The 26,554-nt window shown below is 43.0% G+C and overlaps 1 long non-coding RNA gene across 1 annotated transcript; it reads left to right on the top strand.

Moving 5' to 3' along the window:
- Window positions 1–9,044: 9,044 nt before the first annotated feature.
- On the top strand, window positions 9,045–25,323 carry LOC121293035. Its single transcript, XR_005946437.1, has 3 exons — window positions 9,045–9,114; window positions 10,439–10,648; window positions 20,980–25,323. It is a non-coding gene; the product is annotated as an uncharacterized LOC121293035 (long non-coding RNA).
- The last annotated feature ends 1,231 nt before the right edge of the window (window positions 25,324–26,554 follow it).

The raw sequence follows: 26,554 nt of genomic DNA, 5'->3' as shown, positions 1-26,554 counted from the left end.
GAATTCCAGAACTTGGGATCTAGACAACTGAAGATGCAGCTGTCAAGGATGGAGTGATTAAAACTGGGCATGCTCAAGAGGCCAGATTTAGATGAGTGCAGATATCACAGGGTTTTGGGACTGGAGGAGATTGCAGAGATAGAGACAATCAAAATCATGGAGACAGTTGAAAACAAGGATGATAATTTTAAGATCAAGATTTTGCTTGAACGGGAACCAAAGTAGGTCAGTGAACACTGGCGATAGGCCAGTAGAACTTGGTGTGAGTTAAGACATGGGCAATAAAGTTTGGATGACCTCAAGTTTACAGAGTGTAGAATGTGGGAGATCAGCCAGGAGTGCATTGGAATAGTCAAGCTTAGATGTAACAAAGGCATGAATGAGGGTTTCAACAGTAGATGAGCTGGGACACAGGCGAAACTGGGCAACATTATGGAAGTGGAAATAGACAGTCTTAGTTGCAAATTCATTCCATGGCCAAAAATGGCACTAAGGTGTGAAAAGACTGGTTTAGTCTCAGATTGGTGCCAGGGAGAGGGATGTAGTTGTTAGCTAGGGAACAGAATTTGGAGCCAGGAAGGAAAATGATAACTTCATTCTTCCCAATATTTAATTGGAGGAAACATTTGCTCATGCCATACTGGATGCCATATAAACAGCCTGATAACCTAGCAATAGTGGAGTTGTCGAGAGAGGTGGGTTGAGGTTTCTTCTTAAGGGCGTGCCTTTCTGACGAAGTTTTCAGTCACTTACCCACTTTAGCTTCCCCCATTCCTCCTTTCCTCCATCAATAAATTTTTACGTTGAAGTTGCTATGCAAATGCAAGTTTTGCTTTCCTCCTGAAAGTGTATCTGGATGGCTGAAGACCTGTGTTGCCTTTTCTCACTTTTAAATATAATCTTCAAAGAGTAATAATAGTTTCAAACACAACCACAGCACAATATATTGTCTAAAAGCCGCATACTATTGATCAATGGGCTTCATAGTCTTAATTACATTGTAGGAATTCTGTGGTATGTGGTCTCCCCTATGAACTCTTGTGTAGGAAGAAAGACTATAATGCAGGGATTATTATTCACTGTGTTATTTTTTCAAGGCAGCCATTAGCGCACCAAAAATAAAATAAAAGCCTACTTTTCTAATGCATTGTGTGTATTGCTCAGCAGAAAATTTATTTTGTATAAAAAACAATTTCAGATCTGACTTATGACATGTGATAAAATCCAAGAGAGTAAAGTCAAAGGGTGGCACAAGATTTCATAAGTAGAATTGTTAAATCAATTTCAACCATGCTGTGTGAATTGCTTTTCCAAAGAAAGAGTCAAACATATGGTTCCTTTGGTGACCTTTAGAAACTGCACTTATTTGATAGCACCTATATTGACTAATATAAATAAATGAACATTGATCTTCCTCATTTTATGTATAAATGTAAGTTATTTAGAAAATCATTGCTAATACTGTAAGAGACCTTTGTGACAGTCATGAAACAGAAACAGGAAAAATTCAGCAGGTTTAACAGCATTTGTGGAGAAAAAAAACAGAGTTGACGTTTCGAGTCCTTATGACTCTTCCTCAGAGCATATCTGTTTTCAAGGTGGTATTTGTTGAGAGATGATTGTTGATCCAGAGGTTTACAGCACAAAGGTGTTGAGGGTGGCTGAGTTGCTACTATTTGTAGAGTTAATCTATGGACAATTCTTGGATGGAAACATTAAGTTTATTTACAAAGTGCTCAGCAGCAACTATACACATTGTAGCTTTCAACTCCAATTCTATCTCTACACACTGACTGCTGAGGTAGCCTGTGCTAATCTCCTATTGGTTACTACAGATCATGTGATCTTCCTTAAGTATTATTCTTAAAGGTACACTACACCATGAATAAAACCATAATTACTGCATTCCTCTCCATTTAACTTGGCTATAGATATATTTACAAGTACATGTTTTTCAAGGCAACATAATATTTACACTGGGTAAGGAATTTACAAGTTCAGTCTTTCAGGTGGTTTCCTGATACGTGTGGGACGTTGTAGCTCCACAACTTCATATGCTTTATCAGGAACCTCCTTTTCAGAATCTCCTGAACATCAGGTGCTTCGGTGGGCATTTGCAGTTCTGTATCCTCAACTCTTACAGGAACATCAGATACATCTGTCCTGGATTGAGTATTCTCAACAGGAAGCGCAGACTCAGTCATGATCACTGGTGGAACTAAATCTTGATGATTTGTCTCTGTCTTCCATAAATGGTCTACATGTTTCCAGATGATTCGGTCTTCCACCTCCACATGGTAAGATAGAGATCCAGTCACCACACTTATTTCACCCGGTAACCACTTTGGACCTTCTCCAAAGTTCTTCACGTATACCGTATCTCCCACGGTAAATTTTCTTTCACGGCTATGCAAGTTGTGTCTAGTTTTCTTGCTTCCCTGACTCCTTTCCACCTTCTCCTCTAAATTCGGCATTATTAAGTTCAATCTCATCCTGAGATGGTGTTTCAACAATAACTCCGCAGGTATGACACCTGTTGTTGTGTGAGGGGATGTCTTGTAATGAAAAAGAAAGCGTGCTAGCTTGGTTGCCAAGGAATCGCCAGTTAGCTTTTTCATGTCTGCCTTGAAAGTTTGAACTGCCCTTTTGGCCAGTCCATTTGAGGACGGGTATTACAGTGCAGTTTTTACATGAGTGATACCGTTGAGGCTGATAAACGGTTGAAACGCAGCACTCGTAAATGCCATGCCATTATCGGAAGTGACTACTCCTGGTATTCCGTGAATGGCAAAACTTTGACGTAGTTTCTCAATTGTAGTGGCCAACGTTGGTGACTTCACCTCATATATGTCCAACCATTTTGAATGGGCATTGACAATGAGCAGAAACATAGTTCCCAGGAAAGATCCAACGTAGTCAATGTGTAACTGCACCCAGGATCTATCTGGCCACCCCCATGGGTGTAATGAAGCTGTCACTGGCAACTTTTGCAGTTGTTGACATTGCACACAGTGCTTTACTGAACTCTCTATATTTTGCCATCCATAGATAGCTGCATGCTATGGTCTTCATGTGGGAAATTCCTGGATATGCACTTTTAGTTCAATTAAAAGTGGCTCCCTTCCCTCTGGAAGAACTATCGCTTGTGCTCCCCACGATAAGATGCTATCCTGGCTGGTTATTTCATGTTTTCTGCTGAAGTACAGTTTTTCATTTAGTCAGATACAGGCTCCTGTGACCAACCACGTAGCACTTGTTCTTGTACTTGAAGTAGGACTGGATCCCGACTTGTCCAGTCTCTGACCTGTCGAGCGCATACCGGTGAGTAATTGAAGAAATTTAACAGTAAAACAAGTTCCTGTGGAACTGGGACATGCTCGTCATTTTCTTGTAAAGGCAAGTGACTAAATGCATCGGCGTTTGCGATTTGATTGCCAGGCCTATGTACAGAAGGGTATTCGTATGCTACCAGAATTAAAGCCCTATTAGTATTTCAATATCTTCTTTCTATGTACCTTCTTCTTTCCAGCGCAAGCTTTAATCTCAGCCTTCTTTTTGACTTCAATATTGGCCAAACTTCTCTCAGGTGCAAGCTCAACTTGCCTGAGCTCAGTGGTTGAGTCCCCCAAAATTTCATTATCTGTCTGCTTCTTGGAAAATTCTGCGACTTTTGCTTCCAAAGTGTCTTTGGCTTCATTTAGCTGATTCTTCAGCTCTTCCATCTCTTTTTTGTATTTGTTTGCTGCCTCCTGGAAAATTGAGCATTGTTGTATCTTCTCTGCCAACTCATTCTTCAGTTTATTCAGAGAAGTGCTGAGTTCTTTTTGTTTCTCTTCATACATTTCCAGGGGTACAAATTTTGACCCGAGGGAATCTTTAGTGTGTGAAGGTCTTTCAACAGATTTTTTTTTTCCTTCGGAGTGTGCTCACCCCATCTCAAATTCTGTCATCGAGCAGGGTCTCTTCGAGTTTCTTCTGCTGTTCTTCCAGGTTTTGGCTTAAGATAGCCTGCATTTCTTCAGGTTGTTGAGTTCTTACACACTCCTTTTTCAAAACAGGAACGTTTCCAGGTTCCTTTTGGAATCTCAGTGGTCACTTAAGTTTGATTTCCCTTAGCCAATTTCACCCTAGAAGACTTAGTCCTCTGCCTCTCAATACCAACACTGGTAGCTTTGTCGATTGGCTTCCATAAGGGACAGTTACTCTTTTGCCTTTTACTTGAATGTCTTCACCGATGTATGTCTTGAGTTTGGCAGCTGTTTCTCCTAAACTTAATTGATGCTCACCATTATTCAGATATCTGAAACTATGTTCCCCAATTACTGTAGTGGAAGCTCCCGTGTCCATTTCCATTCTAACAGGTTTGCCATTTACTTTCACCGTGACAAATATTGGTCCTGTCTTTCCAACTTTCAGATTAAACAATTGAATTTGTTGTTTCAGGCTCTTCTACATTGTAAATTTCATTGGGATTCTTCTTTTGTTTACAAGCCTGCTTGACTCTTTCCTTACACTGTCTCATTATATGTCCATTTCTGTGGCAATAATAGCATTCGATTTTTTTAATTGCCAATCACTAAAAGACTGCTTGTTTCCACCTTTTTAAAAAGTATTCTTTGACTTTGCTGCTAAGTTATTTTTCTTTATCCTTCAGCTAGCGGGGGCTGTTTCCCGCTTCTCGGCAGAGTCTTGAATTTTCACACCCTTTTCGGCTGGAGTTTCCCGCCCGATGTTCAGGGCAGCACCATTTTGTGCACCCTGTATGGCTTCTGAATCTCTTACTGCGCTTTCCATGGCCGGTGCTATCTCTAGCACCTTCATGAAATCCAAATTCACTTCGGACAATAATCTTTTCTGAATAGTACCCTCATTCACATCACACACTAAATGATCTCTGAGCATGTCATTTAGAGATGTACCAAACTCTCAATGTACCATTAGCTGCCTCAAATTTTCCACGTAGCATGCAATTGTCTCACATACTGTTCACTATTGTCAATACACTCCTAAGAATGTCTCCCTGCCTCTAGCTCCTTGTTCTGATGAGCAGTGTTCTTGTCACTTAGATTTGAAACCTTTCTGCACAAGATAAAGGCAGGTGTCTCAGTCCAGGGCCTCTTCTCTGTGCTCTGTGTGGCCTTCAGACTACAGTGATGGTCCAGCCTCACACTCCCTGGAAACATTACTGATGCCTGCACCTTGGCAGTGCTGGCCATTGCTGCCAGAATGTAGTGGACAGGTGCCACAGAGTTCTCTCATTCTCTCTGTGTGCTCTCAGCACCTTTAAGGTGGGGCTGGCCCCCATCACACCAGCATGTGTGACCACTGATGCTGTGCACCAGCTCCTTGAAGGGCTGAGGTGCTGAAGGCAGACACAGTATCAGATGTGTCTGAAGTTTCACGGCTGAGTCTCTAAGATGGCCCTGATCATGGAGCACAAGCGAGTTGCCCTCGGCCAGACAGGAGTTAGACATTCTCAGAGGGTTGAAGATTTATGGAGTGTCCTCACTGCATGTTGTCATCATCCTCCTGCAATCGAGCAACTATGACAGAAGCATTCTCACAGAGTGTATTGGTGCTGCTATAAGCCAGACTAGAGTCAAACGTTCACAACTGCAATGTGACGATCTATGGAGACATCTCACTGCATGTTGTCATCATCCACCGCAAATCTGGCAGCTATGAGGGCCTCCTGAGCATGCCTGCCTTGTCTAGCCAGTGTGAAAGCCTCATCCCCGTCATCGTCACCACCAAGGACCCCCTCACCCTCATCCTCGTCGGCACCTCCTCATCTGAGCAGACTTCCAGCTCCTCCATCTCCTCAGCCAATTCCTCTCCCTGTTGCAGCGTCAGGTTGTAAAGGGTGCAGCAGATGACGATGCGTGACACCCTCTGTGGACTGTATTGCAGGGCTCCATCAGACTGATCCAGGCACCGGAACCGCATCTTCAGCATCCTGAGGATCTGCTGCACCAAGTTGTGAGCTGCTGCTTGAGCCTCATTATACCGTTGCTCTGCTGCAGTCTGAGGCTGCTGCACGGGTGTCATCAATCACAGCCTCTGCGGGTAGCCCTTGTCCCCAAGGAGCCAACCCTGCAACCTCTGTGGACCTGGAAGACTGCAGGGGTCTGCGAGCGACTCAAGATGTAGGCATTGTGCACACTCCCTGGAAACCATGTGCACACCTGCAGGATGCATACCTGGTGGTCGCATACCAGCTCTAAGTTAAGTGAGTGGAAGCCCTTGCGGTTGATGAAGTCCAACGAGTTATAATGATGGAGACCTGAGTGCCACATGAGTGCAGTCAATTGCACCCTGCACCTGTGGGAATCCTGAGATCAGAGTGAATTCAATGGTTCTTGCATCCTGGATGTCCCGGTCCCAGGCGAAATGCGCAAAGTTGTGTGCCATGGAGGATATGGCATCAGTGAGCTCATGCATGCATTTGTGGGTGGTGGATTGTGAAATCCCATAGAGGTCACCTGTGGAGCCCTGAAAGGAGCCACCGGCATAGAAATTGAGCACCTTTGTCACTTTCACAGCCACTGACGGTGGATGCCCTCCATGTGCCATTGGCGCCAAGTCCTGCAGTAAGTGACAGATGTGAACCACCAGGTTCCTAGACATGCGCATTAATCGGCGACACTGGTTCTCAGTCGTCTGCAGGAATGGCAGGCGGTGCCTACAGACTCTGGGTGTCACTAGGTGCCCACCAGCCACAGCTCACTGTTGCTCTTGGACAGCGTGTGTGGGAGGCCCTGCTGGCCCTTCTTCAAGAGGCTGGTGCTCCTGCTTTTGCACAGACAGGAGCCTCATTCACTTTCTCCTCTGTCTTCTACAGTCTCTGCAGGCCATCAGGCATACAGCTAGGTCACTAGGATCCATGATCCTGATGTAGTCCTTCTGTAGCATGAAAGAGAGAAAGACATGGTTATCATGGCTGTACTTAGCACCTTTTCTGACCCTGTGTGAGCGCCCCTTAATGCTTCCCGGAGAGTGCTGGCCACCCCTTGGATGGCCGAAGATGAGCGCGCTGCATGTCTGCCCTGTCAGCCTGCGACATGGGGGACACTGGTCCAAACCAGGATGCTGAGTTTGTAAGGGGCTGTGAGCGCCTTCAGCAGTGACTGCTACATGGCCAGCGTTGGCGAGGAGATTGTACAATGTGTGCAGGCCAACTGCTCCATGGTGCAGTAAAGTGGCGGTGGACTCAAAGTCTGTGCCAGGAGGGTGGGGGTGGGGTGCGGGTAAAGTATGGAGCGCTTGGTGGCCCTTTGGTGCCTCCACACCGCTTGCAAGGGTGGGCAGTCTAGGAGCCTGACCCCAATCATATCATTGTGGCTGTGTCTGATCTGTCCTGGCTGCAGAGGCATGGTCAGTTTATACAGGTGTCCCTACAGTGTGGCCACTTCCCTCGCTTACCCTGCTCCCCACCTCGAATCCCTGTCTGCAGGATGCAGCACTTGACACCCCAGCCACCGACAATGCTTGCCTCCAAGGCTGGCTAGCACTTGCCCCTGGACACCGCCCCTCCACCCCACCCCCTTATAGCAGTCGCCTCCGGGGCCAGGCATCAGTTGCCCCCGCCCCCTTCCCCGATGCCCCTGAGGCTTGTAAACAGTTGAGCTGTGGAGAGCACTGTTGCTCACTCACTTCAGTTCCCCCAAATTGAAGGCCACCAAGTGCATGTCGCCTGCGTGCTGGTGTGAAACACATCAGTGATCTTTCCTGCTGACTTGGAAGTGATATTTCCTGTTTAGCACTTCTTCAGATATACAGCTTCTTGATAGTTTACAGAGTTGCCAGGAACCAGCTACCTCCCCACCGAGCAAAAGAATTGGAGGGAGAATCATCCTCATGCCACTCTTGCATACCTCCAAGCAACCAGCTGGGAACAGTGTTTGAGGTGGCGAGAAGCAGCCCTCAGCCATAGTGCATGGCTTTGGATGTCCAAAGGGACCTAGGCAGAGGGGGCTAGCTCTGCCACATGGGTCTTCATGATTTCAACCAGGATGTTGTCAATGGCCATGTCTTTCACTATCACATGCAGTCAGCTACTTTTTAATGTCATGCACAATGAACTAAATTGGCTGGATACTAATATTCTAATAGTAGGAATCTCAGAAGGAGGGTCATCCACATGATACATTTGGCTGAAGAAACATTCAAATGCTTCAGTTTCACCTCCTGTCATCAAGTGCTGGTCTTCGCCTTGTTAAAGAAGTCACCTCCTTCCTACCGATTGCCTATTTCCAACTACATGTGGCAGGGTGAGGGAGTTTTGCTCTTATCCATTGATTTTTAGGAGAACATTGCTGTTCCTGGCACACCTTTTCACATTCCCATTGAACCATGATAGGTCTCTCAGTTTGACTGCAGTTGAGGAGTAGGGCTGAGTTGGGGCATGAGAATACAGATTATGATGGTATACAACTCTTCTGCAGCTACACCTCAGAATACCTTAATCTGAGCTGCTGGATTTGTACTTAGCCTACCCCTCTTAGCTTGTTGTCGTGCAACATTATACAATGTAGAATGTCATCATCGTACAGCTTCAGTTTGCACAAATCCCCTCCTACCGATTTTATCGTGCACAGATGTGTCTACAATAGTTAAGTTGATGAGGATAAAGTCAAGTAAGTTACCCCAATGCATTGGTTTATTTACCACCTGATATGGATCCAGTGTCACAGCTACATCCTTCCAGGCCATGCCAGCTCGGTAGTGGTACCACTGAGCCACTTTGGAAGTGAATATTGAAGCTCTGCCATCCAGAATAGATTTTGTGCCTTTGCTTCCCCGAGTGCCTCTTTTAAGTGATGTCCAACAGAAAGGAGTACAGAACAAACAATAATTTGCACTTATATAGAACTTTCAATTTGGAGAAATATAATTTACAGCAGTTGAGAGAAGTGCCTGCCCTAGCTGTAAAGTTAGTTACTGTTAACACTGTAGGATTGTCACAACCAGAGAGAATTTAGTCAGATGCATCTTCAAGCCTACTCATTTTCTTTTCTTCAATTTTCCCTGCCATTTCCTAATCCTCCAGATTTTCACCATGACGGAAAAGGGTCTGACTGGCAGCCCTACAGGGAAGAGGTGGATGCTGCTGATGTAAGTAGGAGATCTTGAAAGTGCCTCAATGGAGGCATCCTCTGAAGAGTTATAAATAGATGTTACCATTGCTGCCAGGCTGTCATTGTGAAGAGGGAAGCCCACTGCAGCATGGCATGCAGCTCCCACTTTTACCCTCTGGCACCCACAGCTCTGGGGGGAAGGGAGTTCAAAGGAAGACCCACTAGTCCTGGCCTGCCACTGCAAGGCTGTCTCCAGTCAAGCTTTGGTCTCAGTGTGGGGCCCATCCGCGATCTGGAAGATCCCAATTTGACCCGATGTGGGGACTTAATTGAACCGCTGCCAGGTGGTTAGTTGGTGCCAGTCAGACACCGCCACTTGCAAGGTGAAGTGAGATTCTCTCATTTTCCTTCTGCTCCTGCCTCCAAACCCATCTCTGCAGGGCGAGGAAAATTCTTGGATCTTCCCTGTGGATTCTGTTCAAAACATTTTCTTTAGCCGATTCCATTTCTACTCATTTGAAAATTGGCAGTGTTTATGATGTTGTCAAAGCTGGGAAATTACTTTTTAGTTTGGCAATGCTGGGAAGTAACTCACTTCAGCCAAGTTTCCCTGCATTGTTTCACGTGCCAGTACATTTGAAATATTCCAGCCAATCCAAACAATAACATGCCAAAGTCGACTTACGACCTTAGAACCAACAATAATCACCAATGCAAGTGCCAAATACTGGCACAGTACTTTAATAAGTAGATTCAATTCCAGAATTTCTAACAAAATACAGTCACCATGGAAGTCAGCAGTGACAGTAAATCTAACTAACTTGGAACTGCAAAAGTAATGACTAAAAGCGAAAGGATCTGAAGCTGTAGGGCACAGTCATACTAAAATTGTGACGTATGTGCAAAGTGGTTCTGCTTTCACAAGGATGCTGCAGCTATACTGTGAATGTAGCTTCATTCCTGAGTCAGGGCCCAGCTTTGGTGAAACAGAATGAGACTCCCTGAAGGAGATAGTTTTGCTGCATTTCACTTCCTAGTCAGTTTGGGCCTTGACAACTAATTTGCAGTTCACAAGGCTGTTGTTGGCAGAAGCTGAAACTAGTTTGCATTCATGCTTAACTTGTAGTATATGTGAACTACTAGATTCCTGCCTTCAGAGTTGTGCTGTCAAATCAGGAGCATTTTTGCTCTATTCTTGCTGATTTTTTGTATGCAGAAAACAGTCCAAGAATAAGCGTTTATACACTTTTCTGGAAATGTTCTCACTCATTCACAAGCATGCAAGGAAAAAAATAATCTAAAGTAACATTGAGAGCAACAATTTGATTTATACAGCACCCTTAAAATATCTCAATTTGCAGCACTGAAATGTAATAAAAAACACCGGATCCCAAGCCAGAGAGAACCCAAGACAGAAGAATTGATGAAAAACTTGGAGGATCTTAAAAGAAGAGAGGTTTAAGGAGGGAATTTCGGAGAATGAGGCCTAGGAAGCAGATGGAATGACTGCCAATGATCGGACAAACAGAGGGCAGGAGATCACATGAGGCAAGAGTCTGAAAAAATTTGAGGTAAAAGGGCTTACTGAACTGGAGGAGATTCCAGAGTTGGGAGGGTGAGGCTATGGAGGGATTTAAACACGTGGATGACCATTTTAAATTTGAGATATTGGGGACTTGAAGCCAATTTATATTAGTGAGGACAGCAGAGATGGGTAAGCTAAATGTAACACAGACTATGGAAGTGGTGTTTTGGACAAGATGAAGTTTAGAGAGGGTGAAGAATGAGCGACTGACCTAGAAGAATATTGCAATGATCAAATCTGGAGATGTGAGAAGTATTTCCCGCACTGCCCCATTTCGTACACCAAGGCCTATAGGTTGCTTTATGCAGCAGTCTTAAGTTTTCAGAATTTAAGCAAAAATGTATATAAAGCATTTATTGGTGTCATTGCCCAGGCTTTACTGGGATTACATTGAATTTCTTGAGTCTCCATTTAAAATGGACGTTAATTTGAAGGCACGTTCTGTCATTTTAGAAATTACACCCTTAAACATAAGTGATTTTATGAACTTCGATCCTTCTTTCCAGGAATGTCTCCTTCACTCTTCCACCAGTTTATAGAGCCACTTTTTTCCAGGCACTTTTTGATACAACTGCAACATCTGCAATGTTTGTCTATTCACCTCTTCCCAGAACACTGTGTAGGGCCCCAAACACTCCTTATATCTGAGCACTGCAATTTATGTGTACATCCCACAATATAACAGACTGTATTTTGTCCTCAAAGTATGCCATTCTCTACTGTGAGGAGGCTAAATTTCTATTGCTTTGCTGAATACCTTGGTGCTGTCTACCCTTGCCATTTTCTTTCATATCTAATGACTTCTGATGAATTTTTTCTAAGAAAAGGATTGGGAATTCAGTGGTGCTTAGTTTCTCCCCAAATTATGGCCACAGCCTGATAAGTTTACAATGCTGCAGCTTATTCCCAAGCCCAGGAATTTCAAGGATGCAAACTCCAACCACACACTGGATTTTGCTTCATTGCAACTATTAGCCCCTCTTCACCAATTGGAACAATGTTTTGTTCAAGAACTTGAAAGCAACAGAGTACCATTAGGGCATTAGATCCTGAAGTTGCAGCAGTTTAATTTTGAATCTTCATGCTGCTATGTACATTAAAAACATGCAATATTTTTTTTAAAGTTTAAAAGTTGCATTGTTTCCGATCATTTATTTTGCACATGATACAAAAATACGACTAAATTTGTGAGCAATTTGGAATGAATCAAATCATAAATTACTTGAGGTGTTCAAATAACAGCAATTACAGGCAAAAACCAAATGGGGTATATGTGGCATAAAATCTAGTGATTAAGCAACAGCATTATAGTCATTTCCTGCTGTCTTTGTAAAATGAAAGCAATGGTTTTGACAGTTATAAGTAGAGTTTAAGTGACATTGAAGGCTGAAGGAGATGATTGTAATGTCATCCCAGCAGAATGTGTGTACAAATGATTCTTGGGAAGATGCAGTGATTTTTTTTTTGCTATTCTAAAACAGAATTACAAAGGATTTAACATAATACTGCATCAAAAGCTGTGCTTTACAGGTATATTTCAGTCGTGAGAAAGTGCCCAGAGCACTGTGTGTTGTACGTCTGCGCACATGTGAAATAAATCCAGTATAACATTGCATGACTTCCCAGAAACATTAACCTATCCTCTTATAGATGGTGCAGGTTACCAGAATTTGTTGGTGTTGTTCCAATATTATGGGAACAATATCCCATGCTTACATCAAATGAATGTTCATTTAATATAATTCTTCACAGTGGATCTAGGCAATTTGTTCTTTCTTCTGGAATAGTTCATCCTTTAGGTATGTTTTCAATACAAGTTGTTCCTATTTCTTACCATGAATGAAAGAAAGCAGCGGTCATAAAGACAAAAGAATGAAATGGTGTTCACCTGAAGTGCTCTTTCATTGAATCATAGAATAATGCAGAATAGAAAGAGACCATTTGGCCCATCATATTTTTGCCAGTTCTTTAAAGCAGCAATCCAATTAGCCCCACTACCCTGCTCTTTTCCCATAGCCCTATCAGTGTACCCTTCAGGTAGTCATCCAACTCCCTTTTGAAAGTTACAATTGAATTTATTTCCACTAACTTTCAGGCAGTGCATTTCCTGATAACAACTTGGTTTGTTTAAAAAATGTCTTCCTGGCACTCATGACTCTTTAGCCAACCGCTTTAAATCTGTGTCTTCTGGTTACCCATCCTCCCGCCACTGGAAACAATTTCTCCCTCACTTATTTTATCAAAACCATTCAAGATTTTGAGCACCTCTATCAAATTTCTTCTTAACTTTGTCTACTCTAAGGAGAGCAATCCCAGCTTCTCTAGCCTGTCCACGTAACTGAAGTCCCTCATCGCTGTTACCGTCCTAATAAATCTCTTCTGTGCCTTCTTGAAAGGCCTTGGCATTCTTCCTAAAGTACCCTGCTCAATACCCCAGCTGAGGCCCAACTGGTGTTTTCTAAAGGTTTAGCATTGCTTCCTTGCTTTTGTACTCTATGTATCTATTAATAAAGCCAAGGATCCCATATGATTTTTTTAACAACCTTCTCAACTTGTCTTGCAACTCCCATACGCCCCCAGTCTCTTTGTAGCTCCACCTCCTTAAAACTTCTTAAAATGTTAACACATTTAGTTCAAATTGCTTCTTCTCATTCTTCCCACCAAAACTGTACCACTTTAAACTTCCCTGCGTTAAATTTCATCCACCACAAATCTGCCCATTTCTCCAGCCTGCCTGTTGCTATCTTCCTCATTCTTTACTCCATTTCTGAGTTTTATGTTATTGGTAAACTTCGAAATTATGCTCTTTATGTCCAAGTCCATGTCAATAATCTATGAAAATCTGGTTATCCTAATAATAACCTCTGGAGAACATCAATAACTTCCCTCCAAGTCTCAAAACAACAACACTCTCTGCTGTGTCTTTTAACTAAGCTCCCCGGGTCACTCCCATGGTGCTCTGCACCCTGCCAATTCTGCTGTCATCACATTGGTCCAAATTTATCCAAGAAAATTCTTCATGTGGCAAAAGGGCCAAGCCTGTGCTTACGAATAAGTTAAATAATTATTTACTTATGGTAACATGTCTTGTAACTAGTAGACCAACTAACGGCACATTTTATGTGTGCATAGGTATTTTGTCTATCTCTGTTGGCCTGATAAATGTGAAGATACATTGCCATATGAGTGTTTGGTTGCTCCTTAATCTGATTTGGTTGTAACAGTGATCACTGTTGATGTGGCTTGAAGCATGTTTCCTTTGTGGGCATGTCACAGCACTTTAGTGATGGATTAATCATTGAGGCAAGATAAATGATGGAACAAGTCCTTCTCACTTTCCTGGACAACTAGCTTCACCAGACAGACTGGGACCACATACAGAGTAAAAAGTACTGACACTAACATATGGCAGCAGACCACTCCCATTGAAAATGAAAGAGGACATCAATGTACCTGGCAGGATACCTGAAAATTGTGCTTTCATTCCCGGAACCTTTATTTGAAACTTGCCCAGACCAATAGAATTAGGGTTCACGCTTTGCAGACTGCAAACAAGAAAACCTTAGCATACTTCTCAGAAGTGTCTTTATATATCATGGATGAAGCTGTTTTTGTTCTACTGGATTGCAGTGACAGTATCGCTGCCTCACAACAGAGCCAAGCACAGTCAGCTGCAGCTCCAAACTAAGATTGTTGGATTTGGTTTCGTTGCTGGCTAGGACCATTCTCTTTTTTAACAAAGGTCAGCCTTAGCAAACCTGGCAGATTTTCTTTGGTTTTATTGCCAGGGGTATTGAGTGTGTATGGATTACAAAACTGGCAGCTCTTCATAAGTACTTAATTGGCTGTTAAGCACTTTAGGACATCCCGTGGTAGTGAAAGATGTCATATAAATGCAAGTTTTAAATTTTTTTTCTTTGTATTGGGAGTCAGTATCGCTAGCATGGCAGTACAGCGGCATAATGACAACTTTAATTTGATAGCGTCTGCTCCTATGTAGACAAACGGAACAATTTGCGACAGGAATAAACAGCAATCAGCTGAATGGCAAGTAGGTCTTTTCTTTGAAATGTTTCTGAAGACTTGATAAAATGCCAAGGAAGTGCAAGTCTTTTCTTTAGGTATCTCATCATGAAGGCAATGCCATATGGAGACTAAGATAATAGTAAGATGTAGGAGGCGAATGAGAATTGCAGAATTGAATTTATTTTCATCACAGAAAAGATAGTTAGGAGAGCACACAATAAAATTCTAAAAAGTATAACAAGTTTTTTAATTAAAGCCTTTGTAGTAATACAATAGGACATGGCTATTATTCCAATAGATCTGATGTGGTTCATGTGTTGCAGGATATTCTCCATTTATAAGGATAGTCTTACAGATATGGGGCAGCAACCATTTCTATGTTATATTTATTTACTCACTCATAAAATGTGGCGTCACTGGCAAGGCTAGCACTTATTGCCCATCTTTAATTTCTCTGGAGAAGGTGGTGATGGTAAACTGATATCTTGCAGTCCATATGCTGAAGGTCCTCCCACAATGCTGTTTGGAAGGGAGTTCCAAGATTTTAACCCAGTAAAAATGAAGGAATGGCACAATATTTTCACATCAGGGTGGTTTGTAACTTTGAGGCGTACTTAGAGGTGGTAGGGTTCCCAAATCTCCAGCTGCCTTTGGACTGCTAGTTGGCTGTGATGATGGGTTTTCATGCCGTATCGTCCCAAACCCACCGCATTACATATGAATTCGGGAAACACACCATTTCCGAGGGTGGGTGGGCTCTCATTTGCCTGCCATGCCATCACCTCACTGCTTCATCATGCAGAGCACCACAGGACTGCAGCAAAGGAGACATAGCCTTGACTGGCAAGAAGACTGTAGCCCTCGAGCACCTTTTGGACTCTGTGGAGGCCCACTGTGATGTCCTCTTCCCCTGCTCTGGCCACAAGAGGGGCAGCTACATTACCACTCTGGTGTGTAGGTGATGGCAGCGGTGATCAGTGCCATTGTTGCACAAAAGAGGTTGGTCATCCAGTGCAGATAGAGGATGAATGATTTCATCTGTGCAGCCAGGGTATGGCAACCATCTCACCATTCTAAACTCTCTCACTCAAGCCTATTACACATTCACTGGCATCTCACTCTCTGCCAGCTCAAGGGGCCTCACTACCCATTCTCACACACAAACCCTCACATGTTCATCTGGCCTCATCTCTGGAGACTGCCTCCTCAGCCCTCACCAACTTGAGGCCACTTGCACAGATCAACATGTGCTCCCCCACACACACCCTGGGATACCCTCCTTCCCCATTACAGCTGTCATCTGCAGCATCTTCCCTTGCCTGAGGCCACATCTCCCCCTTCCGTAAACAAGACCTTGCCCTGCAGCCATTGAAAAGCCTCCCACATAAGGCTGATCTGGTAGGTAGAGACCTACCTGTGAGCTCCTCTAAAAGCGATGTGGTGCTGTTTGTGAAACCTGGCACTGATGACTGCAAGTGCTGACTGAAGCAAGATAGGCAAACAAACCTTGAAGTCCCGAGTGAATTGAAGCCCACCAAGTACACGCCTTATAGATGCTGTTGTGAAACACGTTGGCGTGTTTTCCCATGGTGTGGGTGGATGATCCAGCGGAGGGGGATGAGTCTGGCGGGCTGGCCTTATAATGATATGCAGACGTATTACAATGAGGTTCTTGATGAGCGATGGTGGCGAATGCAGCCCGCTCTAGGTGGGAGGAGTGGACAATCGCAAACTGGTTTCATGACGTTGCAAACTCGATTTTTGGCCTTCTCGCCATATTGTCCGTTGATGCCACCGAACGGGCTGGACATCGACGGGCGCAGAAAATCCCGGCCATTAGAACTAAAAGCTGACAAGTCCACAGGTGCTGATGGACTTCATCCAAGGGCCTTAAAAGAAATGGCTGCTGAGATAGTAGATGCATTGTTTTTAATTTTCCAACATATCCTTAGATTCTGGAAAGGTCCCAACAGTTTGGAAAATAGTGAGGTAACCCTCTGTTCAAGAAAGTAGGGAACAGAAATCCCCAGGAAACCACAGCCCAGTTAGCTTAACATCTGTCATGGGGAATATGCTCCAATCTATTATTGATGAGGTTATCACTGGGCACTTAGAAAATCTCAGTGCAATCAGGCACAGTCGGGTTTTGTGAAAGAGAAGTTGTGTTTGACAAATTCATTAGAGTTCTTTGAGGAAGTAACCAGTAACGGGGATAAAGGGGAACATGTGGATGTTTTTTTAAGTTCTTTCATGGAATGTGAGCATCATTGGTTACGCTGTCATTTATTGCCCATCCCTAATTGCCTTTCTTCAAAGGGCACTTACGTGTCAATCAAATTGCTGTGGGTCTGGAGTCACATGTAGGTCAGATCAGGTGATGTCAGCAGATTTCCTTCCCCAAAGGACGTTAGAAAGCCAGATGGGTTCTTTCAACAATCAGCAATGGTTTTGTGGTCATTAGACTTTTAATTCCAGATTTTTATTGAATTCAAATTTCACCAAAGTCCCCAGAGCATTACCCTGGGTCTTTGGATTATTAGTCCAGTGACAATACCACTATGCCACCATGTGGTGTATTTAGATTGCCAGAAGACATTTGACAAAGTGCTACATCAAAGGTTACTACACAAATTAACAGTTCATGGTGTAGGGGGTAACAACCAGCATGGATAGAGGGCTGGTTAGCTAACAGGAAATGGAGAGTACGCATAAATGGGTCATTTTCTGGTTGGCAAGATGTAATGAGTGGAGTGCCACAGGGATCATTGCTGGGCCTTAACTATTTATAATCTATATCAATGAGTTGGATGAAGGAACAAAATATATTGTTAAATTGCTGATGAGACAAAGATAGATAGGAAAGTAAATTGTAAAGAAGGCATAAGGGGTCTGCAAAGGGATATAGATAGGTTAAGTGAGTGGGAAGAAATTTGGCAGATAGAATATACTGTGGGAAAATGCAGCATATTATCTAAATGGAGAGAGATTACAGAACTCTGGGTGTCCTGGTACATGAATCACAGAAAGTTAGTTGGCAGGTACAGCAAGTGATTAGGGAGACAAATGGAATGTTATACTTTATTGCAAGGGGAATGGAATATAAAAGTAGGGATGTTTTGCTATAGTTGTACAGGGCATTGGTGAGATCACATCTGTAATAATGTGTACAGTTTTGGTCTCCATATTTAAGAAAGGACACAATTGCATTAGAAGCAGTTCTGAAAAGGTTCACTTGATTGATACCTGGGATTGGGTTGGGGAGGTGCATCGTGTTATTTTATGAGGGAAGATTGGGCAGGTTAAGCCTGTATCCATTGGAGTTTAGAAGAATGTGAGGTGATCTTACTGAAAAATATAAGACCCAAGGGACTTGACAGAGTGGATGCTGAAAGGATGCTGCTCCTTGTGGGAAAGGCCAGAACTAGGGGGTGCAGTTTAAAAATAAAGGGTCTCCTATTTAAGACAGTGATGAGGAGAATTTTTTTCTCTGAGGGTCGTAAGTCTTTAGAACTCTTTTCTCTAGAGAGAGGTAGATGCAAGGTCATTGAATATTTTTAAGACAGGTATAGATAGATTCTTGACTAACAAGGGAATTAAAGGCTATTGGGGTTAGGCAGGATGGTGGCGTTGAGACCACAATCTGGTAAGCTGTGATCTTATGAAATGGCAGAGCAGCCTCGAGGACCGAGTGGCTTACTACTTCTCTTAAGTCATGTGTTACGTATGTTGGTGTGTAACCAACTTGCATCAGTGATAGAGGGTGTGAATACTTAAAGTGGTGGATGGGTGATAATCAAGTGGGTTGCTTTGTTCTGGATGGTGTCAAGTTTCTTCTGTGTTGTTGGATCTATTTTAACTTCTGCTTTACCTTATATTAGTCTATTACATTGACAAGGTTGTTGCTTGCAGGCCAATATTATATAGCACAAAAGGAGGTCATTTGGCTCATCAAATTTGGACTATCCATTTTGAAGAACAATTGGTTAGTCACACCCAATATTATTTGCCAATGACCTGCATTTTTCTCCTTCAAGTATTTACCTAATTCCATTTTGAAATCAAGTATTGAACCTATTTCCACCATCCTACCGGACAGTTCCTTCCAAATACTAAATACTCTGCCTAAGAAAGTTTTTTCTTATGGAACCTCTGGCTCCTTTGCCAGTCACCATAAATCTCTGCCCTCTAATTATTGACCCTTCAGCCATTGGAAAGCTTCATGCTTTTTAATTCTGTATTTTCATGATTTTAAACACCTCTATCAAATCTTCTCTTAGCCTTCTCTGCCCGAAAGAGAGCAACCCCAGCTTCTCCAGTCAATCCATGTAACTGTAATCCCTCAACCCTGGAACCATTCTAACAAATCTCTCCTGTATCCAATTAGGAATGATAATAAATGCCAGTGAAACCCACATCAGTTGAATTAATTTAAAAAAAAGCCAGATGAGGCTGCTGTTAGCCTTAATTATGTTAATTAAATCTTCAATTATATTCTGCTCCTGTTCCCTGTTCATATTGCATACACCTTGAGCAGTGTTGCAAGAAGTCTTTGCTTTCAGCTGTTAACAGGGGAAAGCCATCACAGTGAGATCAGGATCACATTACTGAACCTGCTTGTCTACAATTCTGTAAATGAAGCTGCTTTTTTCCAGGTTCTTTACACTGTAATCAAATGTCAGAATTTGTACAGATATTCCTTTCACCTTGACGAAATTTTAATTAGTCCCAGATACAATGGTGGGACCAATAATGAGGTAATGCTGAAGCATAATACTGATGATAATACTGAAGCAGTCCCTGTCCAAATGCAGCAAGACCTGGACAATATCCAGGCTTGGGATGACAAGTGGCAAGTGACATTTGCGCCACACAAATGCCAGGCATTGTCCATATCCGACAAGAGAAAATCTAACATCACCACTTGATGTTCAATGGCATTGCCTTCGCTGAATTCCCCACTATCAACATCCTGGGGGTTACATTGACCAGAAACCGAACTGGACTAGTTATATAAATACTGTGGCTGTAAGAGCAGGCCAGAGGCTAGGAATCCTGTGACGAGTAACTCACCTCCTGACTTCCCAAAGCCTGTCCACCATCTACAAGGCACAAGTCAGGAGTGTGATGGAATACTCCCCACTTGCCTGGATGAGTGCAGTTCCAACAACACTCAAGAAGTTTGACAACATCCAGGACAAAGCAGCCTGCTTGATTGGCATCACATCCACAAACATTCACTCCCTCCACCACTGACACATAGTAGCAGCAGTGTGTACCATCTGCAAGATGCATTGCAGGAATTCACCAAGGCTCCTTAAACAGCACCTCCCAAACCCATGGGAACACCACCACCTGGAAGCTCCCCTGCAAGTTACTTACCATCCTGACTTGGAAATATATCACCGTTCCTTCACTGTTGCTGGGTCAAAATGCTGGAACTCCCTTCCTAACAGCACTGTGGGTGTACCTACGCCACCTGGACTGTAGCGGCTCAAGAAGCAGCTCACCACCATCTTCTCGAGGGCAATTAGGGATGGGCAGTAAGTGCTGGCTCAGCCAGCGAAGCCCATATCCTGTGAATGAATAAAAAAAAGTGGTTTGGGAACCCTTAGGAATGTGGTGCGTGCTTTACTGTGGCCCTTTTAACTGAGCCACGGCATTAACACCCTGCTTCCAGGTTTCCCAACCAATTAAAGAGTGCAGGCTTGATAACGACATGAAGTGCTCTGCATTTAATAGGACCCTGGCAAGGGCCAGAATGGCTGTAGGAAAATTCACTTGTCCTGACTGGAGGAAGTGCAGCCAACAAGCACTCTATGAATTCCCTCCATTCTCCTGAAGACCTCTTGCAGCACTGTTCTGACCGACACGCCTTACAGCTTCTCTCATGCCTCAATCTTCAGGCAGATAGACAAACAGCAAAAATTGACACACACACTCATTTATATGCCCATCTCTCTGTCAGCTTCAAAAACTTTTGTCATTTCATCCTACTGTCATTGCAGAAGAGAACTCTCAGCTCCAGGAAGAGGCTGAGGCCTGCAGGCACAGCCACCCTGATATCGCTGTGGAGAACACCTCATTGGAGTTCAGCAGAGTGGTATGGGCACTGGTAGTAGGTGATGGAGAGCAAAGCCACAGCAGATTTTGATATGTTGTTGCTATTTGGCATGTTTTAATCATTCTTTTGTGATTGTAATCATGACTGACTGAAATACCAAGATCTGCACTATGTTGATGTTGAAACTTTTCCACATGCCTGTTCTAATTAATGTCTTTCAACTCCCACAGGTCTCAGGTGAGGGAGCAATGGAGCATGAAGAGGCTGAGGAATCCTCAAAGAAAGGCGCATACTCTGAGGGAGCATTCAAGTGTATCCCTAACCACTGCAGAAACACGTGCCCTGGTGTGGACAGGAATAGAAACAGTTAGATGTCACCTGGTGTCACAATGACGGAAAAACTGTGACGGAGTGAGAGCGACCTACAACTTCAGTTAACCACAGACATATTGAACTGTTTAAAGAAGACCTGTTTTTTTTAAAAACATACAGGTAAATTCATTGACCAAAGATGGATACCAGCAATCACCTGATGTCTGACACTATAAAGTTGACTACTTCTCTGGAAAGTCTATATAAATTGCATTGCAGACCTGTCACATGGAATTTCACACCTGTGGGGTTGGGGCAGGGGCTGGGTGGTAACCAAGTCTATTTCAAACAAAGACTCTTGAAAGGAAGGTGTTAAGGATGCAAAATGCTGGGGTTCGATCAGATAGTCATCAGACATTTAAAACCCCCTATGGAGGACAAAATAACCCCAGCTCCTGTTGATTTATATCTTTAAAAAAAATGTCAAAAGGTTTCTGAGATGAAAGAATAAAAAAAACTGGATTACTACAACAATGGATGCAAGACATGCCAATTGAATTCCTTTCCAGTAATATACAGAAATGACTTTAAAACTGGCTCTGCCAAGCGGAGAAAAAGGGGACAAGCAAGAAGACAGAAACATGACAGTCATCTAAGAACTCTGCTGAAAAAGAGTAGGAAAGATAGATCGATCTCCCTCTCTCTTTCTCTCTCTCTCTCTCGAAGCAAAAAGTGTCTCTTCAACAGTGTGCAGACCTGAACAAAGGCAACTCCAGAATTCTACTGGAAACCACCTAGTTTCAACGGCCATAACGTTTCACATTCTACACCTCACTGACAAGAAAAGGACTTACTCATATCTTCTTTTAACTTTTATTTGGACTCTAATTTTCTGATATGTGTGTGTGCTGCTGTGTCTTTTATTATTTTTTCACAGGTTTTAGTAACTAATAAACTAACTCTTTGACTCAAGAAAACTTGGTTTGATTGGCTCCTTGTTTAAAAGTAGATAGATTTGGACTGGAAAAGGTATCAATGGGGGAAAGAAATGTAAAAAAACAAACCTTTGTAACCAACTGAGGGGGTTGAATAAAAGGGGAGCCAGCTCACTCCTCCTCACCAGGTCGTAGCAATGGTGAGACAAACATCACATCTGATCAGGAGTAGGTGTAGGATTCAGGGAGAACAGTGGAGATTCCCCATCAGAGGGAGCAGAACATTCCAAGTTCTGCTCAGCTGGGCACAAGAGGAAGGAGGGAATTTCTGGAACAGCACTGGGAAAAGTCTGTAGCGCTGTTAGTACTTCCTGAGGCCATGCTCATCCTTGCAGAGAGCTTGGAGGAGTCAATCTCAAATTTGAGTGTCGTAATGTCTGAGTTATTTGCTCTGATGTTCACCTTCATGGAGAGAATGACCATCAATTGCGACAGGCCACCAAGTACATGCCTGTCATCAGCAATGACATGCACATTCTATCTGGCACTGGATGGAAAAAAGCCTAATCATGACCACTTCACGCCTTACAGATATGCATCCATTGCTCTCCAGCGCACTGCTAGCAGAGGAGCATAGGTGGGCACGTGGAAGTGGGGACTATTCCCAAGGCACTTTCACTTCTTATGCCTTCTCCACTCACCTCGGATGTTGTGGCACAGTGGTAATGTCACTGGACTAGTAATTCAGTTAATTCTCTGAAACATGAGTTCAAATCCCTCCCACGGAATCTGGTTGAATTTAAATTCAACTAATAAAATCAGGAATATAAAGCTAGTCTCAGTAATGGTGACCACTTCAGCTATCATTGATTGTTATAAAAAGCCATTGGTTCACTAATGCTCTTCAGGGAAGGAAATCTGCCCTCCTTACCTGAGCCTGTCCTACATATGACTCCAGACTCACAGCAACATGGTTGACTCTTAATTGCCCTCTGAAATGGCCTAGCAAGCTATTCTGTGCAAGGGCAACAAATGCTGGTCTCGCCAGTGATGCCCTCATCCCATGAAAGAATAAAGAAAAGACAGAGGCCCACACATTGCCTCCTACCCTAATGTCCAAGTCTGCACAAGTGTAGGTGGGGCAGTCTTTGATGAATCTTGGACAGGCTCCAAAACAGAGGGAATATCTTCCATGAGCATCTCATGTGTCAGAGCAGGGGAGTGAGCAGCCTGCCTCTAGCTCTGCCAAAGCTACAATGGTAGCACTACTTAAGAGCAATAGAAAGCCAAAGAGGAAGACTTCTTAGTTGCACAAGGGGGTTCACTTGGGTGTTTGTAGTTATGTCAGTGTTATTTCATTTGTGAAATAGTGAATGAGGAAAGGTTTTATATGTGGTGCCGTCTTCCAATTCTTCAATAGACAAAAGGCTTCATCAAAATGGTATGCCCAGGGTAGAGTGCAAACTGTGTGCTTGGAATGCAGTGGTTTTATCAATGTGGAAATGCTTTGTGCTGGGGCTGTGGATGGTGGACCAGAATATTCAGTGCCATATGGCTTTGTGCTTTATGTTATTTGAACTGTGCCTCTGAGGCCATCACAGGCTTCTCTGGCAGCCAGATGTGTAGCTGTAGCCATCCAGCCCAGATGCTCCTTTTTCCTCAGTTCCTGCTCATCCTTGTCCTCCACGTTGCAGGAAGATGCCGAGCAGCTTACACCTTCATCCTCCTGCAGCTCCATTCCTCTCTGCAATGCCATGCTGGACAAGGCACAGAAGACCACCACCATTCTCGATACCTTTCCTTGTGCAAACTGTAGAGCCTGCCCCCAGATCTGTCAAGGCATCTGAATCTCATTTTCAGCAATCCAACAACTTGCTCAGTGATCAATCTTGTGATGATGTGGCTGCTGTTGTGCCTCTCTTCAGCATCATTGGCAGGGCTGCTGACACTGGTGTCATCAGCCAGGTCTTCAGAAGGTAGCCCTTGTCTTCAAGGAGCCACCTACTCAATCTGCTTGGAGGTGCCAACACCTACTGTAGACTTAACTAGTGCGTAGGAGTCATGGCAGTTTCCAGGAAACCTTGCACATGAGTGGATCTTTTTATTCTTTCAAGGGATGTATGCTTCGCTGGCAAGACCAGTATTTGTTGCTCATTCCTAATTGCTCTTGAGAAGCAAACTTATAATGAGAAACTTTTAAAGTTTTAAACTTTTAAACTAATTGATACATTTATAATGATCGCAAACAACCTGCACATGGAGGGAGTGAAATCCCTTTCAATTGATGAAAACTCTAGGATTTTCTGATGGCTCCTTGATAGCCACATGTGTACAGCCTATGACCCCCGAACTGTGGAAAACCAGCCACTGCAACAGAAACAAATGTCTGATTGGCCTCATTGGTGTCAACATATTGCATATATTGAGCGGCCTTGGCAAACATGGCATTTGTGAACTGGGAAATTGGTTTGAGGGCTGCAGATTGTGAGATCCTGCAGATGTCCCCAGCTGATGCCTGAAAGGAGGGGCTGAAGGTGAAGAAATGCAGGGCTATGGTGCCCTTGATCATCACTGGCACTGTTGCTCCATTACATCAAGGAAGCTAATCCTCTGTAGACCCTGTTTGAGTGGTTTGAGCTTTGGCTCTGTGTCCCTCCCCTCTATCCTGTGGATTGGTATGTAGCCATGGGGAAGACAGCTGCTGTACAGCATAGCACTGATTGATTGCCATTGAAACTTGTTTGAATATGAGTAAGTTTATTAGGTGTCTATATTCAACATAGGGAAGTATGGTCACCCTAGCTGTAGCTGTTGTTGCTGCTCCTGCTATAGCTGGTGTTGGTGTTGCTGCTCCTGTTCCTCTTCAGTGGGTAATATAATAGTTGCATAAGCTGCTCCCATTCTGCAGTGAAGGCTGAGAACAGTTAAATAAGTTAAGTAAGGTGCAAGGTAAGCAAAATGACTTCCATAAAGTTGCCCCTATCCTTTAAATGAGGGAAATCATGTTCTCAAGACAAGGGCTGTGAGTACAAGCCTTCCCCATAGGCATGGCTACAGTTGTTCTGTTTGACTATTTAAAGATGTAAAACAGATGACTATCCAACTGCTGCTCATTTCCCACTGTTGAGAACAGTTATAACCAACCCAAGTTTTGAATTCAACATTGAAGGCTATAAAAGGAAAAATGGTAATAGCCCTAACACTGAGCTGCTAACCGAGCACAGACTGAAAATTAAAGAAATTTAACTAAGATTATTGCATAACATTAGTTGATCCACTGTGGTACTTATGGGTGAAGGTTAAAATAAATGAATCATGTTTTGTTTCTCCTAGTCTTTCATTCTCTAATTCTTTCTTCCATTCTTTCATTGCTTCTGATTGCTTTCTCTCCCTCCTTCTGTAAAAAAAAAGTTCCCTTTTAAAGAAATCTATATGAACTTGCTGTGATCCAGTTACCATGGCAACAGTTGAAAGTATTGCTGGAAGAATTTTTCTGGCAAATGTGTGTGCATATCCAGAAATATTAATTTACCTGATCTGTGTGATGAATAGATGTTAGCACATTGCAAACCATGAAAAGTCTGTCTGTGTGTGTCTGTGTGTGTGTATATATATATAATCTATTTATGAGATGAGGTTGTTCATTTTAAATTTCATTACTGCCTGCTGAGTGAGAATCACCCAGCAATCTGGTTTCTCGTTCTTAATGTTTTCTACAGGACAGAGATGATACATATCACTGTCAGGAATGCAAAATGTCACTTCAAAAGTATTATTCCCATGTAAATGTATTTTGATAGCGAAACCATTTAGCACAGACTGCTTGTTTTATACTCAAATCAGTCCATTTAAAATGCTGGGAAATGCAAAATAGTGGGCAGGGGTCACACACCTGGGAGGTGTTCTGGAAATCATCACTTTAATTTGATAAGTTTGATTGACCTACAGCAGTGATCTTTCCTGTATCTTAAAGATAGAAAGGTGTGTATTGCAAAATGAGCAGTGTTCATCGAGGTTGAGGTTCGGCGAAGGTTAGACTAAACCTAATGTACGACACCCAGGTTTAGTTTTACTCAAAGTTAGTGAAAAGTCCATGTCCTTTGTGAGTTTTGCATATACAATGTGGTGCAAATGCAATGTTCTGGAAATAGTGAAAGCTGTTGCATCAATTTTCTACCACAACCTAATCAATATTATTAAACCTGATTTGTAGTTTAGAGCCTGAGTTTCGTGGCCTGATGGTATTTATTCTTCTGCTATCATAGAACTAGGAAGACACAAGGGGCTTGTATTAATTTAATGACTATTACATTAACAAGGGCACCTGCACATCCCTTAGGCAATACTATATTACTGAATATTGTGCATGTTAAATCACATTACAGTTTCTAGGGAGGCTTGTTTATCTGAGCTATCTTTGACACCAAGCATGAAAGAAATATATGAACAAAGAGTGAACATGTAACAATTTTATTTTGAGATATTTTCCCTGTTATTCACACTGGGAAGTTTAGTACCAACTGACTATTGGCGGAGCTGTTGGGGGTCTTGTATTTTT

The sequence above is a fragment of the Carcharodon carcharias genome, chromosome 21, assembly GCF_017639515.1.
Source record: "Carcharodon carcharias isolate sCarCar2 chromosome 21, sCarCar2.pri, whole genome shotgun sequence".
Classification (NCBI taxonomy): domain Eukaryota; kingdom Metazoa; phylum Chordata; class Chondrichthyes; order Lamniformes; family Lamnidae; genus Carcharodon; species Carcharodon carcharias.
Note: the sequence above shows the minus strand (reverse complement) of the source record. Positions and strands in the feature narration are given on the sequence as shown.